The sequence below is a fragment of the Panthera onca genome, chromosome A2 (genome assembly GCF_046562875.1).
Source record: "Panthera onca isolate mPanOnc1 chromosome A2, mPanOnc1 haplotype 2, whole genome shotgun sequence".
NCBI classification, from domain to species: domain Eukaryota; kingdom Metazoa; phylum Chordata; class Mammalia; order Carnivora; family Felidae; genus Panthera; species Panthera onca.
This window is the reverse complement of record NC_138340.1, coordinates 80,231,474-80,244,526: the sequence shown is the minus strand read 5'-3', so window position 1 is coordinate 80,244,526 and position 13,053 is coordinate 80,231,474. Positions and strand designations below refer to the sequence as shown.

Below are 13,053 nucleotides of genomic sequence, written 5' to 3'. Positions count from 1 at the left end.
GTTTTCCCAGCACCACTTGCTGAAGAGACTATCTTCATTCCACTGGATATTCTTTCCTGCTTGTCAAAGATTAGTTGGCCATACGTTTGTGGGTCCATTTCTGGGTTCTCTGTTCTGTTCCATTGATCTGAGTGTCTGTTCTTGTGCCAGTACCATACTGTCTTGATGATTACAACTTTGTAGTATAGCTTGAAGTCCGGGATTGTGATGCCTCCTGCTTTGGTTTTCTTTTGCAAAATTGCTTTGGCTATTTGGGGTCTTTTCTGGTTCCATACAAATTTTAGGATTATGTGTTCTAGCTCCGCAAAGAATGCTGGTATTATTTTGATAGGGATTGCATTCAATATGTATCTTTGGGTAGTATCGACATTTTAACAATATTTTTTCCCCCAATCCAGGACCATGGAATCTTTTTCCATTTTTTTTTCTTCTTAAATTTCTTTCATAAGCTTTCTGTAGATTTCAGTGTATAGATTTTTCACCTCTTTGGTTAGATTTATTCCTAGGTATCTTATGGTTTTTGGTGCAATTGTAAATGGGATCGATTCCTTGATTTCTCTTTTTGTTGGTTCCTTGATTTCTCTTTCTGTCGCTTCATTGTTGGTGAATAGGAATGCAACTGATTTCTGTGCATTGATTTTTTATATCCTGCAACTTTGCTGAATTCATGAATAAGTTCTAGCAGTTTTTTTGAGGAATCTCTTGGCTTTTCCATATAGAGTATCAATGTCATCTATGAAGAGTGAAAGTTTGACCTCCTCCTGGCTGATTTGGATGCCTTTTGTCTTTGCGTTGTCTGATTGCAGAGGCTAAGACTTCCAATACTATGTTGAATAACAGTGGTGAGAGTGGAGGTCCCTGTCTTGTTCCTGACCTTAGGGGGAAAGCTCTCAGTTTTTCCCCATTGAGGATGATATTAGCGTTGGGTCGTTCATATATGGCTTTTATGATCTTGAGGTATGATCCTTGTATCCCTACTTTCTTGAGGGTTATCAAGAAAGGATGCTGTATTTTCTCTGCATCTATTGAGAGGATCGTATGGTTCTTGTCCTTTCTTTTGTTGATGTGATGAATCACATGAATTGTTTTGTCAATATTGAACCAGCCCTGCATTCCAGGTATAATCCCACTTACTTGTGGTGAATAATTTTTTAATGTATTGTTGGATCTGGTTGGCTAATATCTTGTTGAGGATTTTTACATCCCTGTTCATCAGGGAAACTGGTCTGTAGTTCTCCTTTTTAGTGGGGTCTCTGTCTGGTTTTGGAATCAAGGTAATGCTGGCCTCATAGAAAGAGTTTGGAAGTTTTCCTTCCATTTCTATTTTTTGGGAGAGTTTCAAGAGAATAGGTGTTAACTCTTCCTTAAACGTTTGGTAGAATTCCTCTGGAAAGCCATATGGCCCTGGACTGTTGTTTTTTGGGAGATTTTTGATTACTAATTCGATTTCCTTACTGGTTATGGGTCTGTACAAATTTTCTATTTCTTCCTGTTTCAGTTTTTGTAGTGTATATGTTTCTAGGAATTTGTCCATTTCTTCCATATTGCCCATTTTATTGGCATATAATTGCTCATAATATTCTCTTATTATTGTTTTTATTTCAGCTGTGTTGGTTGTGATCTCTCCTCTTTCCTTCCTGATTTTATTTATTTGGGTCCTTTCCTTTTTCCTTTTGATCATACAGGCTAGTGGTTTATCAATTTTGTTAATTCTTTCAAAGAACCAGCTTCTGGTTTCATTGATCTGTTCTGTTTTTGTTTTTTGTTTTTTTTTCTGGTTTCAATAGCATTAATTTCTCCTCTAATCTTTATTATTTCCTGTGTTCTGCTGGTTTTGGGTTTTATTTCCTGTTCTTTTTCCAGCTCCTTAAGGTGTAAGGTTAGGTTGTGTATCTGAGATCTTTCTTCCTTCTTTAGGAATGCCTGGATTGCTATATACTTTCCTCTTATGACTGCCTTTGCCGCGTCCCAGAGGTTTTGCGTTGTGATGTTATCATTTTTACTGGCTTCCATATACTTTTTAATCTCCTCTGTAACTTCTTGGTTAGCCCATTCATTTTTTGGTAGGATTTTCTTTAGTCTCCAAGTATTTGTTACCTTTCCAAATTTTTTCTTGTGGTTGATTTCGAGTTTCATAGCATTGTGGTCTGAAAATATGCACAGTATGATCTTGATCTTTTTGTACTTGCTGAGGGCTGATTTGTGTCCCAGTATGTGGTCTATTCTGTAGAACATTCCATGTGCAGTGGAGGAGAATGTATATTCCGCTGCTTTAGGATGAAATGTTCTGAATATATCAATCTGTTAAGTCCATCTGGTCCAGTGTGTCATTCAAAGCCATTGTTTCCTTGTTGATTTTTTGATTAGATGATCTGTCCATTGCTGTGAGTGGGATGTTGAAGTCTCCTAGTATTATGGTATTACTATCAATGAGTTTCTTTATGTTTGTGATTAATTGATTTATATATTTGGGTGCCCTCACATTTGGCGCCATAAATGCTTACAATTGTTAGGTCTTCTTGGTGGATAGACCCCTTGATTATGATATAATGCCCTTCTGCATCTCTTGATACAGTCTTTTAACAAATTTTTTTTTTAACATTTTATTTATTTTTGGGACAGAGAGAGACAGAGCATGAACAGGGGAGGGGCAGAGAGAGAGGGAAACACAGAATCGGAAGCAGGCGAGATCGTGACCTGAGCCGAAGTCGGACGCTCAACCAACTGAGCCACCCAGGCGCCCCCGATACAGTCTTTATTTTAAAGTCTGGATTGTCAGATATAAGTATGGTATTCCGGCTTTCTTTTGCTGACCATTAGCATGATAGATGGTTCTCCATCCCCTTACTTTCAATCTGAAGGTGTCTTTAGGTCTAAAATGGGTCTCTTGAAACAGCATATAGATGGATCTTGTTTTCTTATCCATTCTGTTATCCTATGTCTTTTGATTGGAGCATTTAGTCCATTAATGTTTAGAGTGACTACTGAAAGATATGAATTTATTGCCATCATGTTGCTTGTAATGTTGAAGTTTCTGGTGGTGTTCTCTGGTCCTTTCTAATCTTTGTTGCTTTTGGTATGTATGTATGTATGTATGTATGTATGTATTTATTTATATTTTCATCTTTTCTCCCCTCAGAGAATTCCCCTTAAAATTTCTTGCAGGGCTGGTTTGGTGGTCACAAACTCCTTTAATTTTTGTTTATCTGGGAAACTTTTTATCTATCCTTCTATTTTGAATGACAGCCTTGCATGATAAAGAATTCTTGGCTGCATATTTTTCTGATTCAGCACATTGAATATACCCTTCCACTCCTTTCTGGCCTGCCAAGTTTCTGTAGATTGATCTGCTGCAAACATGATTTGTTTTCCCTTGTAGGTTAAGGACTTTTTTCCCTTTGCTGCTTTCATGATTCTCTCCTTGCCTGACTATTTTGTGAATTTGACTATGATATGCCTAGTTGATGGTCAGTTTTTGTTGAATCTAAGGTGAGTCCTCTGTGCTTCCTGGATTTTGATGTCTGTGTCTTTCCCCAGTTTAGGAAAGTTTTTTGCTATGATTTGCTCACATAACCCTTCTGCCCCTATTTCTCTCTCTTCCTCTTCTGGGACCCCTATGAGTCTGATGTTGTTCCTTTTTAATGAGTCACTGATTTCTCTAATTCTTAAATCATGCTCTTTTGCCTTAATCTCCCTCTTTTTTTCTGCTTCATTATTCTCCATAAGTTTTTCCTCTATATTGCTGATTCTCTGTTCTGCCTCATCCATCCTTGCTGCTGCAGCATCCGTTCGAGATTGCAGCTCAGGCATAGCATTTTTTATTTCATCCTGACTAGCTTTTACTTCTTGTATCTCCACAGAAAGGGATTCTAATCCTTTTCCGACTCCAGCTAGTATTCTTATTATCATGATTTTAAATTCTGTTTCAGTCATCCTGCTTGTATCTCTCTTGGTTAGGTCCCTGGCTATTGTTTCTTCCTGCTCTTTCTTTTGGGGTGAATTCCTTCGTTTCATCATTTTGAATGGAAAAAAGGGATTAATAAGGTAAAAAATTTAAATTAAAAAATGTTAAAGTTAAAAAATGAAAAACGCACACACACACAGAATCAAATAAATGATGCTAGATCTTAGGTGTGTTTTGGTCCAGGTGTTGAAAGTGGCTTGATAGGTTAGAGAAAAAAGGGGAAGGAAAAAAAATGAAAAAAAAAAAGGAAATCGTTTGAAAAAATGAATACACTGAAGTAGACTAAAATGAAATGATGGAAGTAAAATAGAATTTGAAAAAATTTACACAAAAGAAAAAATATCGTAGAAAAAATGAAAGAAAACTATTTTTAATAAAAGTTGAAAATAAAAATGATTTTTTTCTCTTTCTGTATTCAAGAAAAAGAAAAGAAACGAAAAAGAGAGAAGAGATAAAAAAGAAAGAAAATTGAATAGATGTGGCAGCTAACAGACTGAAATACGACTGAAATTACTTCATTTTCCCCTAGAAGTATGAAGCACTCTGGAGTCCATTAAACTAACAGGTGGTGAGACTTGTGTTCTTGAAGAGTGAGGTTAGCCCAGTTGGGCAGGGCTTAGGGTGACGGCTCTGTTCTCCACTAGATGGCGCTGCTAGCCCACTGGGGTGGATTGTTGTGGCGCTCTTTGGTGCATATGCACATGCCCTGGGGTGGTGATAATGGCGCCACCCAGCTACCCAGTCTCTAGAATTGGAACTCTGTTCTCCCTGATCAGCAATTGCGTGCCCATCCTTTGTCTTTGGCTTCTGTCCACTCCCCGCTTTTACACTGCTTGTGACCAAGCCCCAGGCTGAACCTCCCTCCCGAGTTTTGTCTCAGATTAGGTGTTTTCCCCAACCCCTTACTTCTGAGGGACTGTGGGTTTGACCCGTTCTGCCCCTCTGCAGAGGGTCTCACCGAGCCATGGCTGCACCCAGGGATGTTTGTGGGACTGCGCTGCTGCTGATGCCCAGAGACTGCGGCCAGGTCCCAGCCTACCCCAGAAAAAGTTTGCGAGATAGTGTAGCAGCAACATTTCAGGCATTATGGAAAATGACAACACACATCTGGCACCAGGCTTCACCCTTAATGACCTTGTTCCAGCACCAGCAAATGTAGCCGTTCTCTGGGGTCTTCTGAGTCCACGTGGCCTCACAGCCTCTACCAAATATCCTCCTAACAGTGGAACCTCTTTTCCCTGTGTGGCTCGAGAACCTCCCGGATCCCACTCTGCTCCTGGGGATTCACCGTTACCACCAGAGTACAGCCAGGTATCGACCTGCGGAGTTGCAGACTCTGCACTCCCCCTGTTTACAGTCTGAATGGAATTTAAACCCGTCCTTTCTCCTGTCTCCTTTCTCCTGTCTCCTTTCTCCCTTTTTAGTTCATTCCCTGTGGCTGTTTCCAGTTTTCCACTTTCTCTCAGGCTGCTTTTGGGGAGGGGTGCTTTTCCCCTAATTCCCCCCCACCCCATCTCCATCCTCTCTCAGCACACAAGAGTGGCTCCTTGCCCTCCTTGGCTTCTTTGTCCCCAAGTTCACCTCTCCACACCGTGTACCTGCTGAGTTCTGTGGTTCAGGTTGTGCAGATTGTTGTGTTAATCCTCAGATAAGTTTTCTAGGTGTGCAGGATGGTTTAGTGTTGGTCTGGCTGTATTTCATGGACACATGAGACACAAAAAACTTCCATGCTGTTCCACCATCTTGGTTCCTCCCCCCCACCCGAGCAGATTTGTGTTAGAGATGGGTGAGTCCATTTGTGGATTGCTGATTTTTGAAAAATAGCCAAGAAAGAGAAAACAAATAAACCAAACAGCACTGCCGAATGTAGGGCTTTTTTTTTTTTCATTTATTTTGCTAAGTGTGGATGGCTGTTAATTACATATTTATGATAAGATTTCATAGCTTGGCTGTGAATGTCCTGAAGCATGTTTTCTTTTTCCTTTTTTAAATTGTTTTATTTTGAGGGAGAGAGAGTATGAGCACATGTGCACAGCAGGGGAGGGAGCACAGAGAGAGGAAGAGAGAGCATTTTCAGCAGGCTCCATCTCATGACCGTGACATCATGGCCTGAGCCGAAATCAAAAGTCGGGTGCTTAACTGAATGATCCACCCACATGTCCCTGAAACATGTTTTCTAAACGTGATAAAGTCTGGACTGCATGGGCCCTCTTGCTCCATTATTCTGCTATTAAATTTGATCTTGGAAGTGGCTTAAGTTTTCTGTTGCCTTTGTGGATTAATTATATTGGGGTGGGGTTAGGTGGGATCTGATCAAACTAAAATACCAGAGAGACATTCTCAATTTTTGAGAAGTTCTATGAAGTTTCTACCTTTACCGCACAGGCATAATACATTTAATCATCAGAGAGAACTGTTTCAGTGTTGAGTTCTGAGGGCCTTATGGGCTATAAATGTACAGGCAACCCTTTTATTACTTGCTTGGCAAGGAAATGCCCTGTGTTTAACTTGTAATCTGAGTGAACATCTTTCTTATTCTCCTATTTCCAGATTAGAGAACTGATATGTTGTTATAGTCAAGCTTCTGTGTGTGAAGATGGGATTCAACTTTTACCCCTACCTAGTATTGATGTTGGGCCAAGTGCAGTGGGCTGCTAATGGCTTTGGGATATAGACTGTCGGATTGTAGGTAGGCAGAGGAAGGAGACTGCTGCTTTATTGATGACAGTAGCCCAAAGTAGTGGATTTGGCAATATCAGCATAACGGATGTGTGTATCCCAACTTAGAAATTCTAGAGCTGTTCACATTGTATTGGAAAAAAAATGTGTGTGTATTTGGTTTATTTGTTTATTTTTGGTTTTGACTGCCCAGACAAATAAAATGGCATTGTCGTGACTTGCAGATGAAAGTAGGTGCTGCTGGGAGAGTTCTAGGACTTGGGGTCGGGGAGTATCCCACAGTAAACATATTTTTTTAATTTCATCCAAAGACGCAAGAGAAAGCTTCTTTCTCTGTAATGGTCCATTTACTGTAAGAAGCTGTGTCACCAAGGCTTTCTTTCCTCTCATACTTCTGAACTTTGAGCCTTCAGCTCAGAAGCACTTAGAAATTTGTCATTGTAATTCTTTGGCTATCATTTCTTGTCTATGAGCCCAGCTTTCCTCTGTTGGGTATTCAGTGCTCTTGCTGGGTTGTCTATCCACTGAGAGCAGTACTGAACAAGGCTGTCAGCTCATTAGTAGTGGGGCGTGGATTAAGGCGTAGTTGGAATTCAGGAGGGCTGAATTAGGAGGCCTTTCCAGGCAACCTTTGCTGTGGGTCCTGCACTTTATTTTCCCCAGCAGGACAATTTGGGTTTGAATAACATTTTCCTTGTGGTGAAAATCCCTATCCAGAATCTTTTGAAAGGAAGCATGAGGGAGAATGGATGGAAGGTACCTGAATGATTCAAGTTTGGGACTTTTAAGACTATTTTAGCTTAGCACGAAGCTTCAGGATGCTGGCCAAGACAAGACGCTTATAGACACCCCAACTACCTGAATGGGGTGGAGGAGGTGGGGACCCACGTATCTGGCTTATTATCATCTGTTCCTTTATGCCCACCAGCACTTCCTGACTTTTATTTATTTCTTTGTTCCCACCTCTGCCTGAGGCTTTCCTTTTCTGTTCCTGATTCTCAACTGCAACATCTTTGTCCTGTTTCCAAGTATGGTGTGTGTGTGTGTGTGTGTGTGTGTGTGTGCGCGCGTGTGTGTGTGTGTTTGTGTGTGTTGTTTTGCTTTGTTTTGTCTTTCTTCACATAGCATTCCCACAGACCAACAGCTCTATCATTTCCAAAGGGATATCTCCTTTTGGATACCCCTGTACTGGCCTCCTGGAAGGGCATGGCCAGTTTGTTCTGCACTGATACTAATATTAATTAAGCACCTAGTATGTTCCAAGCATAGTGCCAAATGCTACCTACATAGAATATTAATTTGTGATAGACAAAGTAATAATAATGTAAGAGTTAAGATGTAACACTATGTGCCAGACACTTTTGTACACTCCTTCTGCGTATTTACTTGTTTTATATTCACAGCAATCCCATGAGAGTTATAGCAGTCAGATTGTCTCCAGGAGACAGAACCCACACCATTTTTAAAATAGGTTTATTGTGTGTAATTTGTATACCATAAAATTTACCCATGGTAAGTGTGCACATCAATGAGTTTTAGTAAATCTGTAGGTTGTGAAATCATTACCATAAGCCAGTTTTAGAGCCTTTCCATCACTTTCTGGAAATCCCTTGAGCCTGTTTGCAGTCAGTACCTGCCCCCATTCCCAGCTTCATGCAACCACTGGTTTGTCTTAGATCTCTATGGATTTACCTTTCCTGGACATTTCATACAAATGGATCCTACAGTATATAGTATTTTGTGTCTGGGCTCTTTCACTTGCATAACGCTTTTGAACATTATACTTGTGGGTATCAGACGTTTGTTCCTTTTCATAACTAAGCAGGATTTTATTGTATGGATATACCATATTTTGTTTATGAATCCCCAGTTGATGGACATTTACATTTCTTCCAGTTCTGTTATGAAAAAATGTTTGGGCATAGGCTTTCTTTTCTTTTGGATAGATTCCTAGGACTAGAATTACTTGGTTGTATGATAAGTTTAAAAGTTTATTTATTTATTTTGAGACAGAGACAGAGAGAGCAGGGGAGGGGCAGAGGGAGAAGAAGAGAGAGAATACCATGCCAGCTCCATGCTGTCAGCGCAGAGCCCGATGCGGGGCTTGAACCCACAAACTGTGAGATCATGATCTGAGCCAAAACCAAGAGTCGGAGGCTTAACCTACTGTACCACCCAGGCATCCCTGTATGATAAGTTTACGTACAAGTTTTTAAGAAACTAACAAACTGTTTTTCCAGAGTGGATGTGACCTTTCACATTCTCATGAGCAGTGCATGAGAGTTCCAGTTTCTCCACATCCTTGCTCACTCTTGGTATTGTCTGTCCTTTGGATGATAGCCATATGAATAGATGTGCAATGGTATTTCATTGTGGTTTTAATTTGCATTTCCTAAATGAATAATGATTTTGAGCACTGTTTTCATGCGCCAGTTAGCCATTCATATGTCTTACTTGGTAAATTGTCCATTGTTTGTTTTCTTATTTTTGAGTTGTAAGACTGCTCTGTCTCTCTAATATTCTGGATACAAATTTGTTATCACATATGTAGCTTTCAAATGTTTTCTCCCTACCTGTAGCTGTTCCCCCCCACCCCACACACACACCAATTGTTTTGGTAGAGACAATTGCGTATGAAGAATTATTAACCATGTGAACATACATGTCAACCATGTACTGAAGAACTGAAGAGGCAAAAGGAAACACAAAGTTTCATGGAGGTAACCACTGCAAGAGGCAGCTAACACCTCTAAGGATGGGAGGAATACAGGGAAGAGGTTGGAATGACGGGACTTGGGAGCATGGAGAAGGAGCTGAAACTTAATCCTTTGAGGAGAGGATGCTGCCTGGGTTGGTGCTGGTGTCTTTGAGGGGTACGATGAGCTGGTTCTCGGGGTGCTGGGGAAACTGCAGACCAGAGTCAACTGATGCCCCTGGAACTAACTGCCACTGATGGGAAGAACAGGGGGCAACTGTCTGGAAGGTCAGGAAGCCTCTTTTTTAAATGTTTATTTATTTTTTGAGAAAGAGAGTGAGCGAGCGAGTACAAGAGGGGTAGGGGCAGAGAGAGATGGCGACACAGAATCTGAAGCAGGCTCTAGGCTCTGAGCTGTCAGCACAGAGCCCCATGCGGGGCTCGAACTCATGCACCATGATATCGTGACCTGAGCTGAAGTCAGATGGCCAACAATTGAGCCACCCAGTTGCCCCAAGAAGTCCCTTTTCCCTCTTCCAGCCTCCATGTCTCCATCCAGCACCCCCAATTGGCACATCCTAACAAGGAACAAGGTGGCAAAAGCAGAAATGTGGCTTGCAGATCCAGCATCAGGGCATAGAGTACAGAAGGGTGGGATTGAAGTTGATAGATTGTAGCTTACTGACTGAGATGGGTAGGTGCTGCCATTATTCCTATTTTACATGTGAGAACACTGAGGAAGAAAGAAATTGTATAACTTTCCCAACATATTCAAGCTGATAAATAATAGCTGGGATCTGAACTCATGTGTCTGGCTTCAGAGCTCCTTGTCTTGTCTGCTACTTAGTCTGCCTTTCTGATCCAGCCATAGGTTGTAATAAAAAAAAATGGTTAGCAAACAGTGCACCTGCCTGTTGTGAATTCTTGGATTTTCTGTGGTCTTATTAGTTGAGAAAAGCCATAGTTCTTCTGGATTCTTGGAAATGTAGGAGAGTTAGAGAGTTCTAGACCCTACTTAGACCCCAGACAGTGAGCCTCTACATGGTTTATGCCACTTCTCCCTTCATAACACAGTCTCCCACTTTCTTTTTATTAAAAAATATTTTTTTATTCTTTATTTTTGAGAGAGAGACAGACAGAGTGCAAGCAGGGGAGGAACGAGAGAGAGACAGAATTCGAAGCAGGATCCAGGCTCTGAGCTGTCAGCACAGAGTCCAACGCGGGGCTCGAGCTCACGAACCACGAGATCATGACCTGAGCCAAAGTTGGATGCTCAGCCGAAGTCTGAGCCACCCAGACACCTCAGTCTCCCACTTTCAGTTCTTCACTTTCTACAATATTTAAATGGTTTATTAACAAGGGCACATGGTTTTTCTCCGTAGTGTTACCTATGGGGAGTGGGAATAATTGGCTTTAGAGGATAATCATTTAGGGTACAGTTCTCTCTTAAGAGTCCAATTCATTTGACTCTGCCTTTCTCCAGTTGATTATACATTTCTCTCCTATTTTTTAGTTGTTTTCTAGTTCTCTGAGTTTCAGAATATAGTTCACTGTTTTAACTTTGGACATGAACTTGATGCTTTCATTGATTAGCTTGCAAATTCTGGAATAGTGATACTACCGTGATTTCCCCCAACTGAGAAATTAAGCACATTTTCTTTTTTTCCAAATGAGTCACAATATGGATGTTACACATGTATACTCAGTTCCATAGGCTGTGTGGTACTCCTTTGCTTAAAATTTGAAAGTGACGTTTCAGATACTTGTATACGAGTATAGGCACATAATTTTCATTAGATAAATAATGTTGCAACAAAGTAGAGTAAGCTGCCTGGGATATGCACATAACATATGAGTGTTTTCCCATTTTAAGGATATCCATGTAGGAAATACATATTTTCCCTTACAGATGTATCTAGACCAGAAGTCTGGACCACAATTATCTAAGTGCACATTGAGAACATCAGAGAAGATAACACATTTTTGTGGGTGGATTGTTTCAAACAGCCACTAAAAACAGTGTGAATTCATCCAGAGTGGTCAGGACTTACGCACGACTTGAGTATTGTGGCTGGAGGCACTCATGGGTCCACCCACAACATAAAAATTCAGCCTCTAATGGTCTGGGAGGTTGTAGGGAGGCTAATTTCTCACATATACTTTGTCTTTTAGGCTCTTGTTCTTTTCTGATCCCGGGACCTGTGAAATGGAAATTCAAGGTCGCAGTTCTAAATGTATGATGTTGCTGTAGGACCAATAGGAACAGTAAATCTGATACTTGCATTTAAGTATTAGTATAGTTCTTGATTCATCTGTGACTTCAATGTTTCCAGGATGCTGTTTACATTGTTATTTCGAAGATCAGCTGTTTGTAATTCTATTATACATTATCCAGTGAGTGGTCGAATAATGAATTAATCAAAATAAAACACTCCGTGCCTGTCATTGACATACTTCTGAGTAAAGAAAAATGTCTATGATTTAAACATGCATTTCCCAAAGATTTCCCAAGAGATGCTTTTAAAAAAAAAACAACAGTTCCATGGTCAAATAAGTTTGTGAACTGCTGCACGCCCTAGTCATAAAGCATATTAACATGTTAAAGATTCTGAGAAGTCTCACAATAAATAATGCTGTTGAACTTCGTTAATCCATCATGTTCTGCTTACGTGACTATTAGGTCTTCTTTTCCGTGTAACATCTAATGGAACAGTGTATCCATTTGGTATATACCGCTTTAAGTAAATGTTTCAAGACAAGGAGGTGCTTGAATTTTACCTGCAAGTAACACCAAGTGAAAAAGTCTTTCTGTACTTGTTTGTGCAGTAGCAGCCCCATTTCAGGAAAAATTGTGAAAGAAATGAAATGGACTTTTGATTGGATAAATCTAGGAAACAGTTGGTTCAGAAGAATTATATAAGTGTTTAATATTCGTGAAGATCTTTTTGCTTTCTAGCTATTGATGGTATGTTATAACCTGCCATCCCTTTACTCCCCATGCTGGAAGAAACATGTCTTGAATATTTGTTGGGTTGGAGGGTAATTCTCTTATCTGGGAATGGATATTAAAGTTTCTTTGCAGACTAGGGTTGGGGGAGTGAAAGACACGTATTAAAAATGGACATTAAGACACAGCATGAGAAGTACTATGTGGGAGTTGCCTGGGATGTTAGAAACACACAGAGCCCTGTCTTCACCTAATGGGGTGGTTTTGGTAACAAACTCCTGTGAACTGCATCACAGGCACTAATGTTATTGCAAATAATTGCGAACATATTGCAAATGTTATTGCAAATTGAATTTTACTTGGAAGTAACACCAAGTACTGGTGGACTTTATGTGGTTTTATGTTCTTAGGTCCTATGCACATGGTAAACATGAAATTATTTTTTTGAATCTTCAGTGAACTAGTAGAATTGGAAGCAGAATGTTTTGACCCCATGTGTCACTCGGGTCATATTTCTTTGCCTTGCTACTGTTATTTGCATCAAGCGATAAATACAAACTATTAGTGTATTTTAAGTGTAATTCATAATAAATTTTATCTGTAGAAATGATAATGCAAAGTAAGAATGCAGATGATAAATACTGTGTATTGTAATATTTCGTATGTTTGGAAGACTGGTTTTAAAACCAAATATGTTTAGGTAAAATAGAATCTGTAAAAATTGACCTGGGAAAAATTGGACTTGATCAAAAGTAACAAAAGTAATAT

The 13,053-nt window shown here is 40.0% G+C and overlaps 1 protein-coding gene across 3 annotated transcripts in view; it reads left to right on the top strand.

Annotated features, from left to right (window-relative positions):
- Positions 1–13,053, top strand: part of LHFPL3 (LHFPL tetraspan subfamily member 3) — a 577,332-nt gene that overhangs the window by 45,191 nt on the left and 519,088 nt on the right. The gene's annotated exons all lie outside the window — the stretch shown is intronic.